This window comes from Phyllostomus discolor, chromosome 15 (genome assembly GCF_004126475.2).
Source record: "Phyllostomus discolor isolate MPI-MPIP mPhyDis1 chromosome 15, mPhyDis1.pri.v3, whole genome shotgun sequence".
In the NCBI taxonomy this organism is placed as follows: Eukaryota; Metazoa; Chordata; class Mammalia; order Chiroptera; family Phyllostomidae; genus Phyllostomus; species Phyllostomus discolor.
In genome coordinates this window covers 11017442-11043104 of record NC_040917.2, presented here as the reverse complement: position 1 = coordinate 11043104, position 25663 = coordinate 11017442, and the positions used below count along the sequence as shown (strand labels likewise).

The window sequence follows — 25663 nt, the reverse complement described above, 5'->3', positions numbered from 1 at the left end:
ACATTGTCTGTACATTTTAGGATATATTTTTAAAAACTGATAATAGAGATTGTCCCTGGGCAGAGGTAAGAGATCTCTCTCTCTCTCTCTTTCTCTGTCTCTCTCTTACTGTATGCATAAATTATTCAGATAAGGAACTGAAAAGGGAAATAGATTTGTTTATTCAAATGACTTTTCTGCTGGAGCCTGAACATTCACCATTTCTATCACTGCCTTCCATTTTAAGATGCAAATATTCATGGGCCAGGTAGGAGTCCCTTGTGAGTCCCTTGGGCCAAGGTACTATTGCAATTCATTTTTCTTCAAAATAGTTTTATCAGAGAAGATGCTCAATAAGCACTGCTTGTCTGGACCTTTGGTATGCTAAAATGAAGCAACAAAAGATAATGCTGAAGATGATTTATACTGTTGCTTGAGTATGCAGATCTTACCTAATTATCAGAATTGCTCCGCAAACCCACTTAGCCCAATGGAACAGGGAATTAAGAACTGGAAATAAAATTAGCACTTGCAAGCCATTTCTTACTCTATTTTAAGAACTGTATTTTTTCATTTTGGCCAGAAAGATGTATCTGTACTTGTGAATAGACTCCTATTAACCTTTCAGGCTTTGTCAAGCGCTAAATGTACTGATGGCAAGAGTTACCCCAAGTTAATTGTGTTTAGACTAAACCTTTTCATCGAATATTTTTAGGTCCCCAGAGTCTTCTGTGCTCTGATTCATTCTGAGATGATCTTAAAGTCGCTTACTTCAATCATTTCCAGGTTCCTAAGAGAAATCACACTGTAACCTCTGTGTTCCTACTACCAACACAAAATTATGATGCAACAAAAGGTTCTGAGTGGGGGAAAACCATAAATGTCATTGGACCCTCTCAGTGTCTCACCTGCACTCTCATCACTATTTCTCAGCCATGAGCACGGCACATTTGGGTCATAATTTGACCCACACTAACCTATATAAAGCACTTACCTAGATTCATCACAAGTTTCAAATGATGGTCTTCGTTTGAATTATTGGTACTTCTACTAAACAAACCGGTGTCTGCTCTACTGATTTGATTTTGCTTTCTACTGTAATTCTTTGAGAACGTGATGGTTAGAACTGAGTGACAAGTAGCAGCTAAAAAAAATGCCTCCTGGAAGGGCAGTGCTGGGGGGGTGGCCAGGTAAAGGTGTGCGTGCCTGCTCTTCTCCAGGTGTTGTCTCGAAGGGCTCTGCGAGATCCTGGAAGGAGTTCCCTGCCAAGCTTTGATGGATAAATATCCTGCCTGTTCTCAACTGTGTTTCTCCATCCGGGTCATTCGTAATGATCTACCAACTGACCATAACGATGCTCTCTGGGGTGGCCAACATTTGCCACAAGAGAAGGTTTTGGCGAAACAAGGCAACATCTCAGACTACTGTGGGGTGCAGATAGGACGTCAGCCTTACTCCCAGGGCAAGCAAGTCTAAAAATGTCTACACAAGTATCCTGCTGGGGGTGTGTCATAACACGCATTTTTACAGAAGCAAGTGACTCATGCCACAAACTGTTCTTACTAAATATTACCTTTCCTCGCTTTGAACCACGAGACAGCTTTCCTCATAGTCTGAACTGGTGGGTACTGAGAAATGTCTCTCATTGATCCTGTGTCAAAGCATCATTGCTGGACTGTGCCCATTAGTGTGTGGCTGTGACCACATCCGAAGTGTTTTCCTAATAACCCACTGGTTCCCCAAAGGAGCTGAAAGGGGGTCAGCTGTATGCAGTCTCCGTGGAAAACTGTTCTGCTGAAACAGCCCTGGCTCGTCTAGGGTATTTAATGCCATAAGTACATGCACAGTACCACTGCTGGTTCTGACCCTCGTCTGCCATTTCTGTCAGTAGAACCAAGCAGTGATCCAGATAATACAGGAGCATATCCGATCTGCCAGCGTTATTTGAATAATCAATCCCTCCTGTATAAGGAAATGTCTTCTCATTGCCCTGGTTGGAATATGACCTGGAGGCACCCATTTATAAGGGGGATGATACAGGTAATTCAGTATAATTTCTCAGCTTCATGTGAACTAGGGGAAGCCATAGTTTTCCATAGTCAGTCATGAGCCTGGGAGGAAATACTGAGGGTAACCACAGGATACTTCTGTGGGCAATAATAGGGTTTTGCTAGCGATAGGACTGTGTTCATTTTCAACCAGGAAGAGTCATGAGTCATAAAGTAGTTCAACCCATCCATTAAAAAATTCTAACTTCATGTCTATATTTTCCATGTAAATACATTAGAGTTGGCCTTTCCCTTCTCGATGAATGTCATCATCATATCAGCATAGATTACATTAGTTTTTCTTTATCTGCAAAAATCTATGCAGATATCCATGTTAAAATCATAAATTAGTTTCAAATACAAAGTTGCCTTAGAATGTCAGAATTTCTAAAAATGACTTACATAGTTTCGTTATTTGTATAACTTTTGCCCCTTTAAAAAAAAAGAGGGCAAGTTTAGTTTAATCAATCTTGTTCATTTTTGTGTCTGGATAACCCAACCATTTGATACCTAATTAATACTACTCCTTTTTTAAAAAAAGATTTTATTTATTTATGTTTATGGGGGGGGCAAGGGAGAGAAAAAGAGAGGAAGAGAAACATCAGTGTGAGAGAGAAATATCAATCAGTTGCTTCCCACATGCACTCTACCCAGGGACTGAAACTCGCACCCCAGTCACGTGCCCTCACCAGGAATCAAACTGGGTTTATGGGATGACACCCAACCAACTGAGCCACCCTGGTCAGGGAAGCCACTCTTCTCTTTGTACACATTTAACAAATATTTGATGGAGCTGCTGCCAAGTACCAATGTCAGGCCAGATGCTGAAAACACATAAAGAGACAAACCTCTCTCAGGCATTTTCAGCCTTTACCAGGGACACAGCAGAAGCCCCCCTAAGGCTGGGGGGGGGCAGGAAAGCTGGGGCTTCACGGAATGTACTTACAGGCCTCCCAGAGGCTGGGGGGTCAGGCAGGACTGCTGAGAGAGAGATCTTGGAGAGCATAAAGCTTGAAGTAGAACTGGAAGAAAAAAAGAGAACTCCTTAAATACAAAAAAGAAAAAAAAAGCCAGAAAATTGGATGAACAGTACAGATTGCTTAGAGCTTAGAAATCTGGTAGCTGGGCTATGAGGTGGAATGATACTTCCAGAGACTTAAACTTGACAGTGGCCCCTGCTCACTGAAGGTGAAGTCCTGCTCACGTGTTTAAACTTTCGAAGCCAGTGGGTGACCGAACCTAGCGAAAGGTAAGGTCAGCTGAAACTCATCTCAACTGCGGATCAGCCTAATGCAGCCCTGACAGAAGAGTGTATTCTTTTATGGAAATCACTACTGTTTACTTGAGTGTCTAATATTATTTTACCTACAGTGCCTGAACCACAATAAAAAATCATGAAGTGTGCAGAGAATTAGGAAATATGACTCCAAGTCAAGAGAGAACATAGTCAATAGAAGTAGCCCAAGGGCTAGACCAGAGGATGAAATTAATCAGATGACCTGTGACACGCCTGTGAGATGTGTATGTGAAAGGATCAGTGGGAAAGTGGACCATGTAGGGAAACATACGGGACATCTCAGCAGAGAGCTAGAAACTATAAGATGGAACCCAATGACCATGCTAGAAAATGCAAACTACAAAGTCAAAAAGACTTCATTTGATGAGCTTTGTAGCAGACAAGGCATGGCAGAGAAAAGGGTCAGTGAACTTGAACGAGTGAATAGAAATTATCCAAATTTGAAATAAAGAGAAAAAGATTGAAAAAATGAAACAGCCTACCTGAAACCTGGGGAAAAGATCAAACGGTCTAATTCTAAGTCATTGGAGCCTGTGGAAGGAGAGGGGAAGGAGAGGAGAGGGAAAAAGATGTGTATGATGAGACAGTGGCATAGAATTTTTCCGAATCGATCCAAGACTCCTACTTGGGAAAAAGAACTAGAAAAAGGCTGGGCTGTGGGTGGGGTTGAGAACCTTTCAGACTGGGTGGAAATTGTAAGCCACAGTACAATATCGTTGAAAGCACTCAAGAGTGAAAAAAACAATTTCCAAATTCACAGATGGGTAGTCACCCTGTTGTGTTTGAGGACAGCAGGAAGCCCACGGGGGGGGGGGGGGGGCGGGGCTATAAGAAACAATGTGTTAAAGTCGTCAGGGGTAAGATCACGTGTGACCCCGAGTAAGCCGTGGCAAGAAGTGCTGGTCACATCCTGCGATGGGAAGCCGCTGGCGAGTCTTAATGGGCTGTATGGGAATAGTTTGAACTATGGGAACAGGGAGACAGATTTCCCATCTGATTTCCTTTGTGAGACAGAAAATTATTCAGGAAAGATTCTTTGCTGGTCTAAGTCAAGTGCATCAGGAAGCTGTGAGGTCGTCCTTGGGTGAGGCTCATAATGCTTTGAAAGGTTATAGAATCTTTGTATGATGTTGACCTTTTTTAATTAATATCATAAAAGAGATACTTTTAGTCAGGTAAGTTCCCACCAGCAGAAAATACACAGGTTCACTTTCTACATAGGTCAGCGGTAAGATGAGGAAGGTTTCAACCATGGTGGTGACATTTAAAATAGGAGCCAGGATGAAATTAAAAGAGATGTTTTATGTTCAAGCAGTGAGTTTTACTTCCATGAATGCTACGTTCTCTGTATTTTTATGACCTAGAGCAGTGACATCCCCTGAAAATAGAAAAAGCAAGATGTGCGAGAGCACCCGTTGCTGCTTGTTTCCTTTAAACTAAGACAGACACTTCATATCTGAGTGATAAGCACAATTTTCAAGGCCATCAGAATGGAAAAAAATTGCCTGCGTTTTTCTGTAAGCCACAGGGGTGGGGCTTAAATTTGGCCTGTTAAAAAATAAGTTTGAAGTCAGTTTAGGCGAAGTTTTATCGTAGTAGACTTGGCAATGCCAACACCAAAATGACTCCAGGATCGTGAGAAGAGGAGCATTTCTGCACCTGCGGTGGGGGGAAGGGTAGCGTTTCTGTGGCTCCGTGTGTCCAGTTGAAGATGTGGTGCCCGCCGTTCCGAGAACATGGGCGTACTTGTAGCGTAGGCTCCCGTTAACCCCACTCTGCCCTGCCCCTCGAAGTGGGGCAGTTCAATGGGAACTGGGCCCACGGGAGAGGGAGCACCACTGCGAAGCTAGGATTGGTGGGAGGAGGCAGGGAGGTGGTGGCAGGCATCTGTCAGGGGAGCCGGTGGAGCTGGGCAGCCCTGGCTCAGCAGCGCCCCCCCAGGAAGTGAGGGGCATTCACTAAGATCTCGTATTACTCAAGGTCCCTGAGTTCGCTTTAAAAACACGTATCTGCTCCTGTGCGTTATCCAACTCGTTTCACTTGCTGAAAAGTACTGTCGAAAGTAGTGATGTTCAGAAAGAATGAGCTATATTTAAGTCAGCTTCATAATGCCCTAAGTTTGCCCACCGATTTCTAGTCCAGAGCCCTACGTGGTTAGGATGACGATGTGTAAAGCAGGATTTGAACTTGTATTTATTGTTCAGGCAGTAAAATTCCACGGGAAAACCCCTAGAGGAAGTTTTGAAAGCGTGGCAGGTCTAATTTGGGGTCCCCGTGATGCACCCAGAGAAAGGGAATATATTTATGGTTCCAAGACTAGCACGTGCCCTTCCCGTCCTCAGAATCACTTTTCTATCTTTTCCCATTGCCTTTCGATTTTCCTGACTTCATCTCTATTCTTTCCTCTTTCTTTTTCTTTTCTTTTCTAAATCTGACCAGAAGCACATGGGCAAGTGAGCTAAAGGCACATTTCTGGCAGTTCTTGAAAAAAAAAAAAAGGTTTGGAAAACTATGAGATAATTGTATTACTGCTCTTACTAGCTGGCAACATCCAGCGTGATAAAACCATGCAGTGTGGCGGAAGGTCTTGCTGGAGGGTCCCCTGCCATGGACGCGCGGTGGACCCCAGGCCTCCTGCGGGTTTCGTTTTACTTGCCGCTTCCACCAACACTGCTGCGTGCGCCCCCTGGTGTGTCTCCCCCGTCTCTGCAGAAGGCAGCGTCAGGCTAGAGCGTCGGGCATCACTGCCGCGGTCCTGCTGCGGTCACCCAGCGGTACTGGGCTGGTTCCAAAGAAGAGTCTTTTCATCAACTCTTCCATTCTCCTTAAACTCTTAAAAGGAATCTCCTGAGAACATGAGATAGTTGATTTAGGTTGGGGAATAATGGCATGAAAGGTCGGCATCCCTCTGTATACTTAGCACAATTTCTAGCATAATTACTGAAGAAACTCCTTATATAATGAGCGAAACACACAAAGCACGAAGCAACTTTGTACGATAACGGTCCAGGCTTCTAGCTGGACACGGTGCATTGAACAGGTGGCTCATCTCAGCTCCCTTCCAAAATGCCCATGGAAACGCCAGTAAAAGGCAGAAAGGGCAAGGTCATCAGCAAAGAGGCAGGGGGCGGGAGTGGCCAGAGGTGCCCACACATCTTCAGAGTGTGTGAAGAGTGATTTAGGCGGGAAGATGCTGTAACGTGGGCAGCCTAGACAGGTGCCCTTCAGCAGCACCTCACAGGGATGCCCGTGAGGATCAGGCACAACAGACTGAGGGGAGAGAGCGTGAGGCAGGATTATAGGAGAATCCATACGCACAGCCTGTGCACTTCCACTTTCCTGCCCATCCCCCGGGGTGCCAGGCACCCACCTCTCCCCTTGCTTCTGTGAGTGGAGACGCTGTGGCCTCAGGGGGCCCAGGGGCACTGCAGGCCTGTGGCTCTTAAGCAGGGACCATTTTGTGCTCCGTCTGCCCCCCCGGGAATATGTGTCCATGTCTGGGGAAATTTTGTTTCTCCTTCTACTTGGGGATGCTTCTGGCCCCTAGTGGTGAGAGGCCAGCAATATGTAAACATCCTACAGGGTACAGGACGGGCTCCCACAGCGGAGCATTATCTGGCTGACGATGTCACTAGCGGGGCGCTGTCACTGGTGAGAGGCTGTCAGTCACGAGTGAGGAGTGCAGGGCTGAGTGCAGGGGCGTGAGCTGGAGTCTGCATATTGGACACTGGGAGTCCCAGTGCCGGGGAATGGCAGGCGGGAGCTCTGCTGATTCATTTTCCCAAGACAGAAGGAGAGGCCGCCAGATAGCGGCTTTGGGGACATGCCAGTATAAAAGCCTGCCACTGTCAATTACCCAACATTGAGGCCCACCAACTGGTGAGACCACCGGGGTATGCAAAGGTCCGATCAGCTTGTTAGCACCCCAGCTGCACATGTGAGTGCCAGGAAGCAGTTGGAGGAGCATTGCCGAAGCTGGCAGTGTGGACGAGCTCTCAAAGGAAAGGCAACAGGATCATACACTGAAATTGCATATTTAAAAAGTGTAAACAGGAAACTAAAAAATCCCTTCAAAAATACTACAAGTAACATCCTCAAACAAGTAATAGAGGATGCGGTGTATTTTGCGCTAGGAATAGAGAAACCAGAGAACTGGAAAGAGCTTTTTGCAATAAGGAGTGTGTGCGCTGAAAAGGGAGATACGTGGTGGAGAACTCTCCCGGGGAGGCGGGGAAAGTGGCGGTGGGAGAGCGAGGGCACCGAGACTGGGGACTCGGACACGTGACTGCGGGAAGCGCTGTAACTCCAGAGGGGAAATAATAAGGGCAGACAAATGAGTGAAAACAGCCATGTGAGAATAATTCCCCAAACCAAGGAATACGGGTCTCCAGAGGGAAAGGCTTGCCAAGCAGATAGTGCCGAAAATTGAAAGAGAAAAATCAAAGCAGATCCTTGCGAGTTTTTAGAACACCAAAGAGAGAAGTACGGGTCCAAACAGAGGATTCGGGTTAGGCGTGGGGCCAGGCTTCTCAGCAGCTCCCTGCTTCTCTGGGAGTTAAGGGGACTACCCCTCAGGGCCCTGAAAAACGATGGCTTGATCGGGTTACAGTCATGTAAACCAGAATTCGAGATTCAGTCAGACCCTCCATGACAGGTGCGGAAGGAATAAAGATATTTTCAGATAGGGAGGGGGCCCCAAATCTACCTTCTATGTATCTTTTTTTTTTTTTGAGGAAGATACTGGAGAAGCAGGGGACTGAGAGATGGACATGGGACCCTGGAATCCAGGTCTCAGCCTCTGGGAGTGCCTGGGACAGGTGCGGAACAGCCGTGCAGGCGAATCCCCAGGCTAGCCTGGGGATGGAGGCCAAGGCTCCCAGATGCAGGTTTCTAGGGGGAACAATGGAACCAAATAATTTCCTGATTTGTTGGATTAGTGACGCGGGGGTTTTAATTCAGGCCAGCTCAGATGTGACTTGCTTAATTGTGGCTGATGCAGACAGCAAAGGTCTGAATGACGAGCCTGTTCTCATAGGTACAATCTCAGATCCAGGATTTGAGAAGGTTTTAGGGAAAGGAAGAATGAGTATTTCTCTTGGATTTGTTGTCAGATTTTTATGTCCAAATGGCATGCTTACATGCTTTAAAACAAAACTGTATTCCTCACTATGTTTCTGAAGTTTCTCCCGAGTCCTTCGAAAACATGAGGCGTGTCCCAAGTGTTAGCTGAATGAATGAATGTTCCAAACGTGGACTTTAATCCCTCGAAGTGCGGAAGAATACAGAAGACCGCACAGGAGCTCTGTATTCTGTACTGAGGGAAGATCCCTTGCAGGTACAATAGCAAAATGACCATGACTCCGTATGAGAAAGCTCAAGAAATGAATGAGTGTTCAGCAGTGACGAAGTACTGGATAGAGCTTTTACATTAAAGTAAAAGAAAAGGAAAGATTCACGCAATCATGGAGCCACAGCAGCCCCTGTAAAAGCCACATGCAAAAATCAGAGAATGGAGTCCGCCTTTGACTCTGACGAAACCCAGTTCCCTAGGGGTTTGGCAAACAGACTTAATGAGCTACTTCCAGCTCTTCGAAAGTCACAGAGACCTGAGATCATCCCGGCGCTCTGAAGCTGCAAAATAATTTTTAAAATAGGCAAATAACCATCCTGAAAATGTGGTGTCAAGCCCCAGGACAACAGCACGATTAAAATGAGGGAGGGGCAGAAGGATGGCAAGCGGCGCCAAGGCTCTCGAATCCCAAGCAGGGAATCCTGAAGTTTGTCACGACTCACGGTGCTTCTTGAGCTCTGTGCAAGCTCTCCTACAGATTGACTCTATTTCAGACTTGAAACCGTCTGTCTTCGCGTGTGTGTCTTGTGCATTGCAGGGCGGGCAGGGAAAAGAGGGAGCCGAATAAATATATAATGCTTGGGGTTACTACCCGGAAAACTGGGGATCAGGGTGACCTGGATGCTAGTATTTTATCTCACGATTCAATCCAAGTAATCGGAGTTCTGGTTTATTTTCCTGAGACTAAGTGTCCATCCCAGCTCTACCATCGACCTGTTTCTGCTTGCTTCCCTGCGCCTCCGTTCTTGTCTTGTAACTGGTTCAAGTCCATTCTTTCTTTTGCTCATCCAACCCACACAAGCCCGCCCTGGAGCCCTCCTGCACTGCCTGTACCCTGAGAATAGATGTGGATCTCACAGGGCCGCCTCTGCTTACACCTCCCATGGCAGCTGTCCTCCTGCCCACTGGAAACCTCTCGGCGTCTTCTGCCGCCTTCCACCCTCCTGGACGCCCTGTAGTTCAGATACCACCTTCTGGGTATGCGGAATCAGCTGTGTGCTTTAACTTTGCCCGTCAGGGATCTGTGGGTTGCTTTCTTTTCACCCCACTGGTGAGGGAGACAGCCCTGTCTTAGGTTGTAGGGATGTCAGAACACACAGCACGCGACACTGGATCAATGAGGTCCAAAGCAGTTTATCAAGCACACGCACTCACAGCCTGGGGGAGAATGCCGAACCACACAGAGCCAGGTGCAGGCTGTGCTGGGGAACAGAGTGAAGGAGGAGGAGACATGGGAGGCAGCCTTTACTGTAGTGAGAGTTTGGGGCGAGCCCTGGTTCTTATGGGAGGATGAGATTGGCTTGTTGGGATAATTCCATGGTCTGGCAGGGGATGGAGGCCCGCTACACTCAGGGATAAGCAAGAATAACCATGCCTGTCCCCTTCCACAAGGAGGGCTCTAGCTAGGGGACCTTATCTGAGGCAGCACCACAGGGAGAGGAGCTGCGGTGTGGCCATTCCAGACCCTTGTTTTCCTCAGCTGTCCACACACACACACACACACACACACACACACAATGTGGGGTCTTAATTTTCACATCCTTCCTCCATTCATGTGCTTATGTCTGCTCCATGCTTTCCTGCCCCCGCCACTGTGTTTCCATCTCCTGTGGCATCATGGGGGAAAGTCAATCCGCACTTGCTGCGCTGAGCTACCTGAGACTGTCAGGTACTACAGCTCAATGGAGACGTCAGCATCGTCTACCAGAATCACTTCATGTCATTGTAGAGGGAAAAGAGGCGGTGGCCTGCTATGACTACAGTCATGTATGCTAGTTATGTCCAGGATATTCTCAAAAGGCCACTGGGAAACCTTCAAGTTTCTCCATCAATAAATAGAATCAATGTCATAATATTTTAAAAGGACACATGCTTGTGAGAAACTGTCTATCGTCTATGGGTATTTAAAAAATACTCAAATACAAGTGAAAGTGGTAATAGCTAAGTCAACAATGCTATTGGATAAACTCCAAGACCTTTGCAAATTTAGGGGGGCGGTACAATGGCTATCAACAAGTAACATGTTCAACTTTAGGGTTATCTATGATTTCCTAGAATTTGGGAAAAAACAGTGATTTGCCTATTCCCTATTTAAAAGCACAGACACAGCACTTGTTTGATTTCTGTCTTGTCCCTGCTGCATGTTTCATGGACATTAGCACTTCCAAGCCTGTTTCCCCCTTTCTGACCCCAGAGTTTGCAACTCAACATTTGCAACAATTTGCAACATTTCAATAAGCTCGAGGTACAGGTGTTTTGGACTCATACTTTTTTTGCCACGTGCTCAGTCCCTTGGCACACGCCAGGCACCGTGTCACGGCGTGCTGAGTAACGAGTGAACTGACCAGTGGTTCCCACACAGATCCGCCTGCTCCCACAAGTTACCACCCGGGCTAAGGAGGGTAGCGCCCACCTGGTTCAGATCTGTGTGGTCTCATCTGTCCATCGTGCCCTTGAACCACGCTGACAGATGGCCGGTGATGCCTGCCTGTGCTCTTACAAAACGAGACAGAGCAGTGCCAGGGACCAGCTGCGGTGGCTGTGCCCTCTCTGCTCTGCCTGTCTTCTCTGGAGCCATTCCAGGGCAAATCAGACGTTCACGTTTGGTCTCTGAGTGTCTCCCAGACCCAGGCTGGTGACTAGAAGCAGGTTGGAGGAATTGCAGGTAGGGTCCTCATTACCAGATGTTGGTACTTTAAATAAATGAGATAAATAATGTGATGTACTGGTTTTCTTCATGAGATGGGAACAGAAACACCAAAAGTGGAGGCTGCCTATAGTCACGATTCTCTTAAAGAAGTATGGTTTCTGTTCAGAAATGGAAACATGAAGACTCAGGGAGGTAGCACTCCGAACTCTATGGTTTTGTAACAATCCTGTTGTAACAACAGTAACAGTGTAAAATGTGGCCACAATTCTGAGCTGTTGATTCAGAGATGAAGCTCGTTTTCTGTTTTGTTTTAGTGCTGTTTTGCTTCAGAGCTGACATAAGAATTCCGTTCCCACAGGGCTGTGCACTGAGGACCGGTAAAACAGCCGCTCTCACGAGGCTCAGGGAGGTGATGGATAGTGCCCAGGAACTTCCGGCAGCTTTTTTTGTTGTCGTTGAACAGTGTTGTTTGTTGCCTTGGGTATGTTATTATTAAGATGAAGTACTCATTTATTTGATTGACAGAGAGCTTACTTTGCGATTTTCAGCCAGCGGCCAGAGAATGCCGGCGTCTCCGCCACCTGTAAAAAGATTCTAAATATTTTAAGAATTAGAACAATGTCATCAGCTGGAGACACAGGTATCTCCCAGGGAGCCTCGCCTGAACTTGGGACCCATCCAGAGAGACCTCCTTTCCTCTTTCCTGCCAGACCTACTGTGAATTACCCACACATTGCAAGGGAGGATGAAGAGTTGGGTAGGGTGGGGGGCTCTAACCTTGTGTGTGAGGGTCTGAAATTCAGACTTTGAGGATCTATAGACTATGTCCTAATGTTGATAAGTAATCTTATTTCACTTGAAAGATCCCGTTTCCAGCGGTGATTTTGATTATTGTTATCTTCTCTGGCCTACCACCTAGTATATATATATGCGGTTCACATTTATTATTTTCATTTCCATCAGAAAGTTACGCTCATCTTCCCACACCATAAAGAGGCAGGAAAAGTGGCATGTTTGATTCCCTGCCTTCCCGATCAAAGTACTTCCCTACACATCTAGTACCACCAGGAGGGCATTCTCCTTCATTCCAATTAACGTCACAACTGCTGGTCCTTGCTTAGCATCCATCTCTCAGGTGTCAAGGAACGGAATCGAATTCTAGAGCTGGGCAAGGCTTCCGTGACCATCTCAGCTGCTGTGCTCATGTCTGAGACGAGGGACAGGAACTGAAAGGAGGACATAGAGTCGGGAGCCCCAGTCCCGGGCACTTCCCAAGACATGTTGAGGCTGCTGCCCACGTGGCATAGACGTGAGGAGGGCCAGGCGGGAGTTTTTCCCCAACACAACCAACCCCACTGCCTGCCCTCCTCCTGAGAACGTGAGCCCTTGGAGGCTTGCGGAAGTTTGGCAGGAGAAGTCTTCTGCTGAAACAGATGTCTTAGGGAAGAGTCCCATCTTCATCCTGTGTTAGCCAACTGTTGATATATTTGCTAAAGTCATGTAAGGAATTAGCAGAATGGGGTGTATGAGGAATTAGCAGAATGAGGCATTGGATAAAGCTGGTTTTAGGGGAAAGGAAGCAGCAGGATGAAGGAATGGCATTAGAATGGTCTGTTGCTGACTTTTGGAACTGTTTTTAATCCCATCAATATTGTTTACCTTTAAGGCAGACACTATTATCTCCGTATTAGAGACACACAGAATATTCACAGAGGTTAAGTATTTTATCCAAGATCTGCACACATATGGAGCAAAACCTATAAATCCCCCCAAAATAAACTCTGTAACCTTTTACACTTTTACCCTTTTGTCTTATCTAAACCTGCGTTGAATGTCCTTTGAATTTTGAGACACAGATACTCGGACTGGGTGCCCTGTGGGAAAGGAGGGGTGACACCTTGAAGAGAAGTATGGCTTTTTAGGCAGCACAGGTCACTGATGTACCCAGCCTGCAGGGACAGGAACCCTGAGGCTACGTTAAATGACGACTCAGCCATCGGTTGGCATTTAGAACCACCTTGTCTGCACCCAGCAGAAGGCAGGAGTGGTACTGCCCTCCAGTAACCCACGGTGGTCTTGCAAGAGTTTCCTATAAGAAACAATAGAATGTTTGATGGGACAGCTGTGTGGCTTAGAGTGTGTGATGGGGCAACCGACTGAGTGTTGAAGGAACTCAAAGAAGAGTGGGACCACAGGGCCACGCTGGTCAGAAGGACTCATGGTGAAGGTGGGCTTTCTGTGAGCCCAACAGTGAGAACTTGGGGAGGCACAGGACGAGGATGGGGAGACAGTACAGGTGGAACCGAAAGAGCAGAGGACTGGGACCAGATGACTTGCGTCCACCGGTCTTCACTATTCAACACGTTAATCCTGGGCTTGTGATCCAACACTGTAATCTCTGGGCTCAGTCCTAAAATGAGGGAGTGAGACTAGATGATCCCCAAGGTTCCTTCCAGGGCTAACGCTTTACCATTTTAAACTTGCCCAGTTGCAGAGGGGCATCATCCGGGGCTGGGCCCCTGGGTTATGGGGTGCAATGAGCAGACAGGTGGGAGTGGCACAAGGACCCGGTGCCCTACCTGCCGTGTCTCAGGCGCTTTCACTCTTGCGCACCAAACACGATCGCTGTCGCTCTTTGAGGTTAGTGTTTTAGTGATGTGTAATTTGTTACCAACGTGATGCTCTGTGGTTTCTTTTTAGTCCTTATGTTAATCGCACTTTCACACATCGCCCTTGCAGGCCAACTTCCGGGTGAGCCCCTGGCTGCCAGGGCCGCATCTGGTGCGTACTCGCCTGCTGTGGTGCCTGCCACGTCGTTGCTGCGCAATAATTACTTACCGTGTAGGACGACACGGAGTATTTAAAGTGCTTTTCAGCTTTTTGAGACACCAGAAAAGGTGCAGTAGTTCTTAGAATCAACGCTAGAAACGGAGAGGAGGGAGAGGGAATAAAGAAGGGGGAAGTGACCTAGTTATGGGGGCCCCCCAAAAGGGAAGAACTGGGGTTTATACTTCTACCTCTCTATCATTTTCTGCTCTGTGACATGGTCCCCTGCTGCCAGTGACATTGCCTATGGCCTTGGAGAATCACCGTCCCTGTTTACACGCGGAACTAAAGGAACGATGGAGTAGATTTACACAAATTCTTTTCCTTGAAACCCTGTAGGACAGCACTGTGGGATGGCAGTTGCCATGCTGCTAGGCTGAGTTATCGATATGGAAATTTGCCTTGTAGCTTGCCCGCCATGGATCAGTTGAGTTGCACCCCACCCCATCCCATCCCACCAAATTTTGGTTAGTTAACACTCAGGCTTCTGCGACGTTCACAGTGTCCAGCCCAGGTCAGATGAGAACCTGCCCTGTGCTGTCTCTTCCTCGTTAGGAGTGTAGGTAGGTGGTCTGACTTATGTGACCTGGGTCATTGCTACTGTGGGCGTGGGTGAGAGCCTGGGAGAGAGTGCTCCGCTTTGTGACTGCCTCATTTTATCTACTTAATTCTGTCCCCGAAGACACGCGGCCTGCTGCAGCCCTCACACAGTATTCAAGGAAATTAATTGCCTTGGAAAAGGTCACTAGATGCTTTAAACATTGCAGATGATGATATTCGATGAATCTGAATTTTGCCCCTGAATTCTTCCTGTGACTCCTTGCATCTGAAACATGGAAGACTTTTCGTCGCAGAAGAATTTGCTCACTTTTCCTGCACCCGCCTTCCCTGTCAATTTGTTTTCCCCACTGTGTGTCTAAGGCTTTTCCGGCATGTTTGCTGAGATGATTGAAATGCTGCGACCACCTCCACTCCCAGAAGAAAAGGGCGTCCTTTCCGGCGTCCGCCAATCAGAGTGCCTGGGACGGCACAAAAACAAGGGAGACACCTCAGGCCGGCCCAGTGCATGAGAATTCTCAGAGATAGTCAGTAGATTTTTCTGTAGTTGCATCGGAAATTTTCGGCTGAGCCACATGTTTTAGGAGGTTGGGATCCATAATCATAACGCCTGTAAATATACTAGTTAAGTCACTCTACCTGCGTGGTGTCTTTAAAGACTGAATTGTCAACGACAGTAAAAGAAATGGGTTCTCTCTACGTGTTTAATGATCAGCCTCGTAGAGTAAAAGCTGCCTCTCATCCTGGCAAACACTTGCTGTGTGAGATCCGTTGAGACATTTCTGCTCCCTGCGCCTCTGGTTGCTCACCTGGCGCCAGGGCGGGGCGACTTTTCTTCCCTTTGCGCTGCGCAGCCCGGGGAGGGGGGAGCGCGGGGTGGGCGGGGCTTCCTTGCTGTTGGCCCACGGAGTTCAAAACGTGTGTTTTACTTGCACTTTGGACAGACCCTTCATTTCCCAGAGGGACGTGCGTTGTCTTCCCTTGAACTGGATTGTAAGTACTTCGAAGACAGGAACTTGTACCTTCCCCCGAGACCCTACGGGGCAGCCTCAAAAAGGGCAAATTTTAATTTTATCAATATGTTTATTTTGGCACCATCTCAGTTGGTCATTTTAGCTGTTTTGGAAAGGATTTCAGAGTTTTCCTTGGGAGACTGGAGTCTTACAACAGCCATGTACACGCGGGTTATTCTAGTAGCGGTTTAAACATAATGGGGGTCTCAGCCTGTGGGGGACTGTGAGATAGTCCTTGCTGTAGACTGACTGAAGTGTCCCTCAACCTTCCCGTTTGGACATCCGGCTCCCAAGGGCTGGGGGCAGTTTCTCGACGCTCCCTGCATTGCGTGTGAGCCTGGGATTCTTGCCACGCTGTATTTTCCTCACTGGCAGCACCTGCTCGTGTTTCTGTCTGCCCCAAGTTACGTCCTAGAACTCGGCCGCGTTTGGGGCGGCTGCCACGGTGCCAAAGTCATGGGCACCACAAAATGCACCTGTTTGTGACCGGTGGGAGAATTCTGGGGCGAAACAGCAGAGATGTAGTCTCGTTTCCAGGCGACACTCTGGATGCACGTATTGGTGCCTCGTAAATCTGGGCACGACTGGTGCAGACCAGGGCCGCTCGGCTTGCTGTGTCTCACACTTGTCACCCACATGAACTGGAGAAGGGTCACAGGCTGTTAATTGTACAGAAAGGGTCAAGGGAAGCTGCCGATCCCTCATTTAGAAGAACAGCTAGACCTGTTGCCAACGGGGTTTGAGATTCTACACCCTGAGGTTCCGACGGGATCGAGCAGCCTCGTTTCTTTCCCTTCGGCAGGAATCAGTGGGACCAGTGGGCAGTGGGATCAGTGGGCAGAGGACTTCCCAGGCCGGGAATGCCAGGCCGCTGTGCTGTGGGGGTTTCAGCACAGAGTTGGTTCTCAGCCAGAGTTGCTACCCAGTGTTGCTTGTCTCCATACATTCTGCAGTTAAACTGCATTAAAAAATAGAGACAAGACTAGGTAGAGACCGATTGGAGGCTCAGACTAGGAAGAAAAGTTAGTCGCGGTAGAATCTGTCTCAAGGCTTATTGCTGATGGGGGTGATACCACAGAGGTTGTCCCCGAGTTTCTAGAAAGTCTAGAGTTTCAGAGAGCGAGCACTGCTGTCATTTCTCATCCTGGCAGTAAATCCTGAGGGTAAGATGGGTGGTGCTCTGGGGGTGGCACCGCCCATTTGACCCCTTGTCCCAAGCCCCACGCAGGATAACCTCCATCTTCCCTAAGGCTGTGCACTCCGGGCTCCTGTCCAGAGAGAGTGAAACTGCCTCCCTGCGCAGCCTCGGGGGGTTGACAGTTTATGTGTGGAACTAACTGTGGATGTGTGTTCGAGGGGTGGGGGTTAGGCTTAGTCAAAATTAGGCAAAAGCCAGTTAGCTTCAGCCACAAAGCCTCCTCTCCCTCTGAATTCTGTCTTCCGTGTGGAAAGGGGCATCATATATGAGAATTTCCAAATTTAGTTTTTATTTTTTAAATTTTGTTATCCTCACCTGAGGACATGCTTTTTGCTTTTTTGAGGGAGAGAGAGAGAAGGGAAGAGAGGAAAAAAGAGAGGGAGAGACACATCCACGTGAGAAACATGGACTGGTTGCCTTTTTGTAGGCACCCCGACCTGGGACTGAACCCGCAACCCAGGCATGCACTGGAATTTAAGCCCATGACCGTTCAGCTTGTGGGATGAGGCCCAGCTAACTGAACCACAGCAGCCAGAGCACATCGCAGAATTTCTTTACAGGTTTCTGGGAAAGCGCTTCTAAATGAAGTGCAAACACACTATGTGTAACATGTTGCCCAAGTATGGAAACATCACAAAATGATGTTTCTCAAAGAAAGAAAACCACAGGGTGTTGCTCAGGGGGGTGTTGGCTCAGGGCAAGTTGGGGTCCTGAGAAGTGGGGGCTCTAGAGCCTCCTGGTCGTACGCTTGCCGTCACCTGTTCCAGTTGCTGCCACCATGGCCAGGAGGCAAGGTCTGTTCCAAATGAAAGACGGTGAAGGGATTAGCCAGAGAACATAGATGCATGAGCCATGGACTCAGACAACAGCGTGGGGATGAGAGAGGGAAGGAGCGCAGGGGCTGGGCAGAGGTGGGCAACTGGGACACCTGTAATAGCGTCAACAATAAAAATAAAGAAAAATAAAAATTAAAAAAGATTAACGGTCTGTTCTCAGCCCGTGCTCTGTAGGCTCGCCGTGCAAGTCTGGGTGTGCCTGGCGAGGGTTCTTCTGTTCTTCACAGAGCCCCCCAATAATTTACCTCTTCAAGGGGCAGAAGTGTTGCCTCCAGAGGATCTAAATGTGTGACCCTTGAGTATACGTTCTTGAAAAATTAAGGGCCTCCTGCTGACTTGAGAATCCTTGCCTGGAAAGGCTCCCTTCCTTTGGTCTGACTTTGTCCTCAAACTAGTTCGTTTCTTCCCTTTTGTCCTCACAGTCACGTGTTCTCAGCAGTCAGGGCTTCATAGTAAAACATTTTGGCAGAGGTCCTTGTCTTGCTGAAGTACAATGATAAAAGCCTCTTGCTTCAAGTACTTTTTCATTAGCATCCATTGTAAAAATTAATTCAGAGCAGCCAGGGATTGATTTTTATCTGTGCTACGGGTAGTATATTCTTCGTATCAAATAGTTATTTGAATAATATCTCCAAAATGTTGTGAAACTGTCCAAGGATTCATGATTTGGCACAAAAATCAAGTTTGAAAAGGTACCATAAAAGATGGTTTTGATGTTATTTGTATTTATTTAATGTTATTATGCTAAAGAAAGGTTGGTAGATGAATATTAGAGTAGCAATCAAGGATACACTGAGAGCTATCGCTGAGTGTTAGGGATTCAAAGATGAGCAAGGCCAGGCCCTGCCTTTGAGAACAGAGGAGACAGACGTGAAAATGACAAAAAACAGCAGCATTGCTCATTATTCAAAGGACCTTCTGGATCGCTGCAGGCTCAGCCTCCTCATCGCTGAACTTTCTCATGCTCCCAGTATTTCTTGGTGAGAACAAGTTATTTTTCCTCTTGAGTTATAGAGTTTTCTATTTATGACTTGACAAATGACAGACACCATCTGACAGGTGTGCAAACACTGTGGAAGGGCCATTTGTCAAAGTGACTTTTTCTCTAAAGGCCCAGGGCTTCCTCCGAGGCACAGACCGCTCCCGCGGGCCCTGCCTGCTTCGTCTTCCACGGTGTGTTTTTCCAAACTACAGCTCCTCTCGTGTTTTAAAGTGCTTCCATTACTTTGTAGGCAGTGGGTGTCAGAAGTTACTAAAATGTTTACTACTGGGGACGGTTCAGGTGTTATTTAGGACATTGTTTTGCAGATCAAAGTGGATCATACCTTTCTACTAGATCAAAGTCGAAAGGTATGAGTAAAGAATAGATTACACAATTTTAAAAGAAGGACTGGACGTGTTTGTTATGGACTGAAGGTTTGTTTGCCCCCCAAGTTCAAACGTTGGAATCCTAACCCCCAAGGTGATGGTGCTGGGAGTTGAAACCTTTGGGTGATGAGGTCACAAGGGTGAAATCTTTGGGTGGTTAGGTCATGAGAGTGGAGGCCTCCTGAATGGGACTTGTGCCCTTAGAAAGGAGACCCCACAGAGTTCCCTCACCTTTTCTACCGGGTGAGGATACAGGGAGGAGAGAACCAAGAAGTGGTTTTCAGTTGACATTGAATCTGCTGGTGCCTTGTTCTTGGACTTCCCAGCATCCGGAACTGTGAGAAATAAATACCCATTGTTTATGAGCCCGTGGTGTTCTGTTACAGCAACCCAAACAAACTACGATGAGACTTGGGCCCATTGTCCTAGTGTTAAGATTTCATTTACCCTTATTTCCCTCTCCAACAAAATTGTTCACTCTTTTCTTTACAAAGTGAATTTTTATTAAATATGAACTAGAAAAGGACAGTGTAAAATATACATATGCTGCATAGAATAGCGTTTCAATAAATACTCATGAACTTGCAATCAAGATTAAGAAAAAAATCTTTGAAGCCCTTAGATGCTTATCACTTTCCTGTTTATTGAAAAGCTACCATATCCTCATTTTTGTATCTGTCTTTCTCCAGCACTTCTTTACAATGTTACCACATATATTTGCATTCTGAAACAATGTCATTGGCTTTGCACATCTCTTAATGTAGTATTGATAGAATCACACTGTATCTATTCTTTAAAAAATTTAGCATTGTGTTATGAATGAATCCATAGATAGCTGTCATACAATGTCTCATAATGTATTTATGTACAGATACATCACCATTTGTTTATCTTCTCAACTCGTGAAAATATTTTTTATTGTCTTTCTATTACAAGCAGCGGTACCAGGAACATCCTTGTGTGTGTTTCCTGGTGCACTTGTCTGGGAGTTTTTAACATATGTATCTTGGAAGGTGTTGCTGGATGATAAGATATACATGTATTTAGAAGACACGATATCTTTAGTATCTTAATTCTCTACCAAAGACCTATAAGTTTAATGTAATTTCAATAAAAATCCTAGCAAACTTTTTAGGTAGAAAGTCACAAATTGATACTAACATTTATATGGACGTGCAAAAGGCTGGGAATCACCTGAACATTTAGAAAAGGGGTTTCAGAAAAGGAGTTTAGAAATAGACAGACCACTCACAGAGTCAATGATTTTTGACAAAAATGGAGGCCAAGTTAATGGGGAAAGGGTAATCTTTTCCAACAAATCTGTGCTCTGACAATTAGGTATTCATATGCAAAACAAAACAAAAAAAAGTGAAACTTGACTCTTTGTACCATCTATAAAAATTGGCTACAAAGGGTCATATACTAGAAAACCAAAATTTAAAACTTAGTAGAAGAACATCTGAACACTCTTAAATTTGAGAAAGTTGTCTTGCATGCAACACAAAAAACACAAGTCACTAAATTAGATTTTGTTAAAGATAAAACCGTTTGCTCTGTGAAAGATCCTGTGAAGCGGACGAACAGATTAGCTACACACTGGGAAAAATATGTCTCAAAGGACATGTGCACAAAGCTCTTGTACTTGGACTATATTAAAGCTAGAGAAAAAGTTTACCTTGTTTTTAACAGTCCAATTTTAATATATTTCTAAAAGAAGAATGCTTATGACTCAGTAGTAAAGAAAGAATACCATAATATAAGCCCTGGCTGGCGTAGCTCAGTGGATTGAGCACGGGCTGCGAACCAAAGTGTCATAGGTTCAATTCCCAGTCAGGGCACATGCCTGGGTTGCAGGCCACGGCCCCCAGCAACTGCACATTGACGTTTCTCTCTCTCTCTCTCTCTTTCTCCCTCCCTTCCCTGTCTAAAAATAAATAAATAAAACCTTTTTTTAAAAAGAATACCATAATATACAAATGTGAATGCACAGTTAACTACAACAAAAATACAAAGTGGGCATTAAATGAATATATCCATATCCTACCCTATTAATAACTACAAATGCAAATAAAAGTGGCTCAATATATTTCATTCACCAGGTTTTCAAAAATCAAAAAATTGCACCACATTCTGTGTAAAACAAAACAGCAATCTTAAGTACTTTCAGTGGTGCGTATTTCAGAACCTTTGGGGAGGGCAGAGTGCTAAATGTGTATCCTAACTCCGTATTTTGGACCTGACAGTGTTACATTTAGAAAATAATTACGCATTAATCAAAATATATTTACCATGGTATTGTTTACATTAGTCAAGTTTTAGATACAACCTAAAGGCCCATTAGTTGGGAAGCAGTTAATAAATTATGATCCATGCATGCATACTGTGGAGGATGTAGGCAAAAGTTATGATTGACCAGTTTCTCCCATTGTTATCCATCCATCTAACCATCCGTCCGCACACTTATTCTTGTGCATGTACACATATCAGAGCAGGCTTACTCTATTTAATAAAGTGATTATGAGTGTCACATAAAACAATATGTGAAAAGCTTTATAAATCCAGTGGTCAATACATACAGATTACTACTACATCAGATATTTCCCCAATGTAAATAGAATACAGTAGATTGGGATTTAGCTTTCAAAACACAGACATATAGTTTAGGAAGGCATATCTCGTGCTAAAACACAGCTGTAAATGTAAATGTAGTTGTTGTAGGTGAAACTATCGCCTCTACCACTCCACAAAGTGAATGGGTACATCCATCCTACCCGCATCCCGGGGAGGGCAGATGGACCACCTGTCTGATGAAGACGAAGAAGCAATGGCGCCTGTCAGAAGGGACCCAAAGGCATGTTGACGTGAGGTTTTCCTGCGGCCACGAGCCCAGCCTGAGCCCGTCTTCGGAAGAGAGCGCAGGGCCAGCAGAAAGGGCCGGGAGGAGAGCAGGGGTCTCTCTACTCTGGTATCTGCCCCCAGATACCAGCATTCATCCATATTTTCATGTCATTATTTAAAATGATAATGTCAGTAACACATTAGAATTTCGTTATACTTTTATTATATAATCGTGTTATAATTTTATTATATTTCAATGTTACCATTATATTCCCAAATATATACAATTCCTAAATCCATAATAGGAATATAATATATACTAAAGTAAATATGACATACAGTTCCTACCTACATATAATACATAGTTATGTATTATATAGTTACATATATTTATATGTTCTTATTATACACTTTTATCATTTATATTTATTTATAATACATATCAAGATGACACCCATTTTATGTGACATGCATGTATAAATGACACCCATGGAGCAGACCCATGTCTCTATGAGGTTTACTCTTTTTTTTTTAAGATTTATTTATTTATTTTTAGAGAGGGAAGAGAGAGAGAGCGAAACATCAATGTGCAGTTGCTGGGGGCCGTAGCCTGCAACCCAGGCATGTGCCCTGGCTGGGAATCGAACCTGCAACACTTTGGTTTGCAGCCCACGCTCAATCCACTGAGCTATGCCAGCCAGGTGAGGTTTACTCTTTTGCATGTCAGTACCTTAGAAGCAGCAACCTGATTTGAGTCGAACCGGGTCTGTGTTCTCACAAGTAATGTTCACACATACACCTTTATACGTGTAACGTTTGTGACTGTGTCTAAAGAACAGACCCCGTGGCTCCCTCACACCCTTCAGTGGCTTGCGTGTGGCACTGCTCGGAATGATGTTCACCTCACTGGGACCTCACTTCCGCCTGGTGGCAGGGAGTCTAAACCGCAGGCTCAGTTCACCAAATTATTAAGAGTAGCACTTGTCACGCTGGTCATTCTGCCCCCGTGTCCACCCAGGGCACCTGCCTGTGTCAGTGGCCATGAAATGATTCCAGGGTCTGGCCATGCAGCTTTCCTCCCAGGACACCTCAGTCCCGTTCCCCCCGACCATCTGTTTGATGCCCCTGAGTGAGCCAGCTCAGCTTCCTGGGCCTCGGGCTCATCTGTGAAATGCGATTGAACAATTTGACCTCCCCACACCTTAGAGACGCTGAGAATCTCCGTTTCTGTAATGTTTATCTGATGCCTCAAGCCTTGAGCTCATTATCTGTTTGCTCTCCTCGAGCCTCTTTCAGCTTGAACAAGGGACCTTGTGGTCTTCACTCACTTCTGCCACATGGGTGCTAAGTTACAGGCAGTGTAGTAAGGGATGGCTCACTGCTGGTTCTTTGCACACTTTTGCACCTTCTGTCTTCTCTGATGGAAGCACAACAGCTGCAGGTGTAAGAATACAGCGCTTCTCTGCAGATTGCTGGCCGCACTCCCAGAATTTCTAATTCATGTGTGAAGCCTGATATTTTTTGCATTTCTTACAAGTTTCCCATGTTGATTCGGCTGATACTCCCTTGGAAACCACCGATCTAGACTAAGACCAGGGGCGTTTCATATTTTGGCGATAGGAGTGGCCGTAAAAGGAAATGTTGACATCCAAGTCTACAGCATGTGTTGGGGATGATGGGTGGTTCATTTGTCCGGAGCAAGTGACAAGAAAAGAGTCGGGTTATGGAGGGCCATCAAGAAGGGACTAAAAAGTGTGGACTTTTTCCTGGAAGGCTGTTGGGAGAAGATAGTGAAGGGTTTTACACAGGTGAGGGACACCATCAGATGTGTAATTAACAGAGACCATTCGGCCTGCTGGGTGGAGCACATAACGCGTGGGGTCCGCCGAGAAGCAAGGGGGGCAACCAGCAGGTGCCGTTGTCTAGATGAGAGTAAGAGAGGTTAATGTCACAAAACCAACCTCATGCCAGTGAAGGAAGAATAGGAGTGATAGAGATTTAAAAGCTATTTGAAGACTTAGTGACCAATTAAAGACGGAAAATAGGTTAACAAGTGTTTTGCAACAAATCTCAAAAAATTCAAGTTCTTTAGTACTTATTATCTCTTTATCTTTCTACCTTTAATATTTCTAGACATGATATATATATTCACTTTATGAAATTCTTAATTTTCTCCTACTATTTCTTAAAGAGAGGGCTAGTAAAGTTGTCATAAGGAAAAAATAGTATTTATTCCAAATCTTGGGGCAACAGATATGTAGTAAATCTATCAGTGAGGTCTCTTTCCATGGCACAAAATAGCTAGTCTCAAAGTACCTGGTCCTGAATGCTATGTTCGGAGCAAGACTTCATGATATATACAAAATCCTGTGCCAGAGACAAGGGCATAGTATCTTCAGATAGAGGTTGTTGCCTCTGCCTCCTCTCTCTCTCTGTCTCTCTCTCTCTCTCTCTCTCTCTCACACACACACACACACACACACACACACTATAGACAGATACATAACATGCACCACATTGATGCTCACACAGTGTAAAAGACTGACTAAGCTGGCTGGCTCCAGGTGGCCCCCCACCAGCTCCCTCAGCACCGTGCACCCCATTTCTATCTGGGCACTTGCTTCACCCCACACTGTTGTTTTTTGTATGCACGGCATGTGAGGCCCTCTGGGGAAGGAGCTGTTCCGAGTGGAGAACAGAGGAAGTGAATTACCCGTGCCTTCCGGGCTTAGTCCTGGGGACTGTCTTGGTGGCTGGAGTTTTAAGTTCAGGCAGAGAGACCGTTTGTTGCAGGATAGCCTCAGAGCACTTGATTGACATGCCTGGTCTTGCCCAAGCTGGTTGGAATTCTCGGAGGGCCCAAGAAAAACCTTTCTTTTCCAGGGGATTCTAGAACAGAATAAAAAGCTGCATGACATATTTCTTAGCCCAGATTGTACTTGAACATTGAAGTCTGTGGGCTTCACTCTACATTATTCTTTGCTCAGAGAAAAATCTTTAGAAACAATAAGTAAACCAGATACAAGGAGAGCTGCCCTGGTGAGCTGAGCTGGCCACCCCCCATGCTCCTGCCCCCTGTGGTTCTCCTGGTGAAACCTCCCGTTTAATTGTTTCCCTGAATTATACTCTCTGAATATAAATTACTTTTAAATGAAATATTCTGACCTGGATTAAGAATTCTGGGGCCTAGAAGTACTGTTAATTCTTGAATATTTTAGGAATGTGGCAACAATATCTTTTTCAATATTGTTGTCATTGTAGTCGGGTTATTGGCTAATTTTTTTTAAGATTTTATTTATTTATTTTTAGAGAGGGAAGGGAGGGAGAAAGGGAGAGAGAGAGAGAGAGAGAGAGAGAAACATCAATGTGCGGTTGCTGGGGGCTGTGGCCTGCAACCCAGGCATGTGCCCTGACTGGGAATCGAACCTGCGATGCTTTGGTTTGCAGCCTGCGCTCAATCCACTGAGCTACACCAGCCAGGGCTTATTGGCTAACTTTTTTTGCATATTTTATGTTCGTCCTGGTTTGCACCATCGGCTTTGACCCAGCACTTGTCTGTGTTCTTAAATCTCTTTCTCAAAAGCCCATCAGTTAAGTGCCAATGATCTTGTCTTGCTCTGCATGGGACGTGTTCCGTAATGGACTAAATGGGGCAAAGCCGAGCTCTTGGAAAGAAAGAAGAGAGTTTTTCTTTGTAATATA

General features: G+C 45.8%; 1 protein-coding gene and 1 long non-coding RNA gene across 8 annotated transcripts in view; both read left to right on the top strand.

The window, feature by feature from the left end:
- Positions 1-25663, top strand: part of RGS7 (regulator of G protein signaling 7) — a 307380-nt gene that overhangs the window by 58035 nt on the left and 223682 nt on the right. The window lies entirely within an intron of this gene.
- On the top strand, positions 17909-19464 carry LOC118498302. Its single transcript, XR_004900821.1, has 2 exons — positions 17909-19254; positions 19285-19464. It is a non-coding gene; the product is annotated as an uncharacterized LOC118498302 (long non-coding RNA).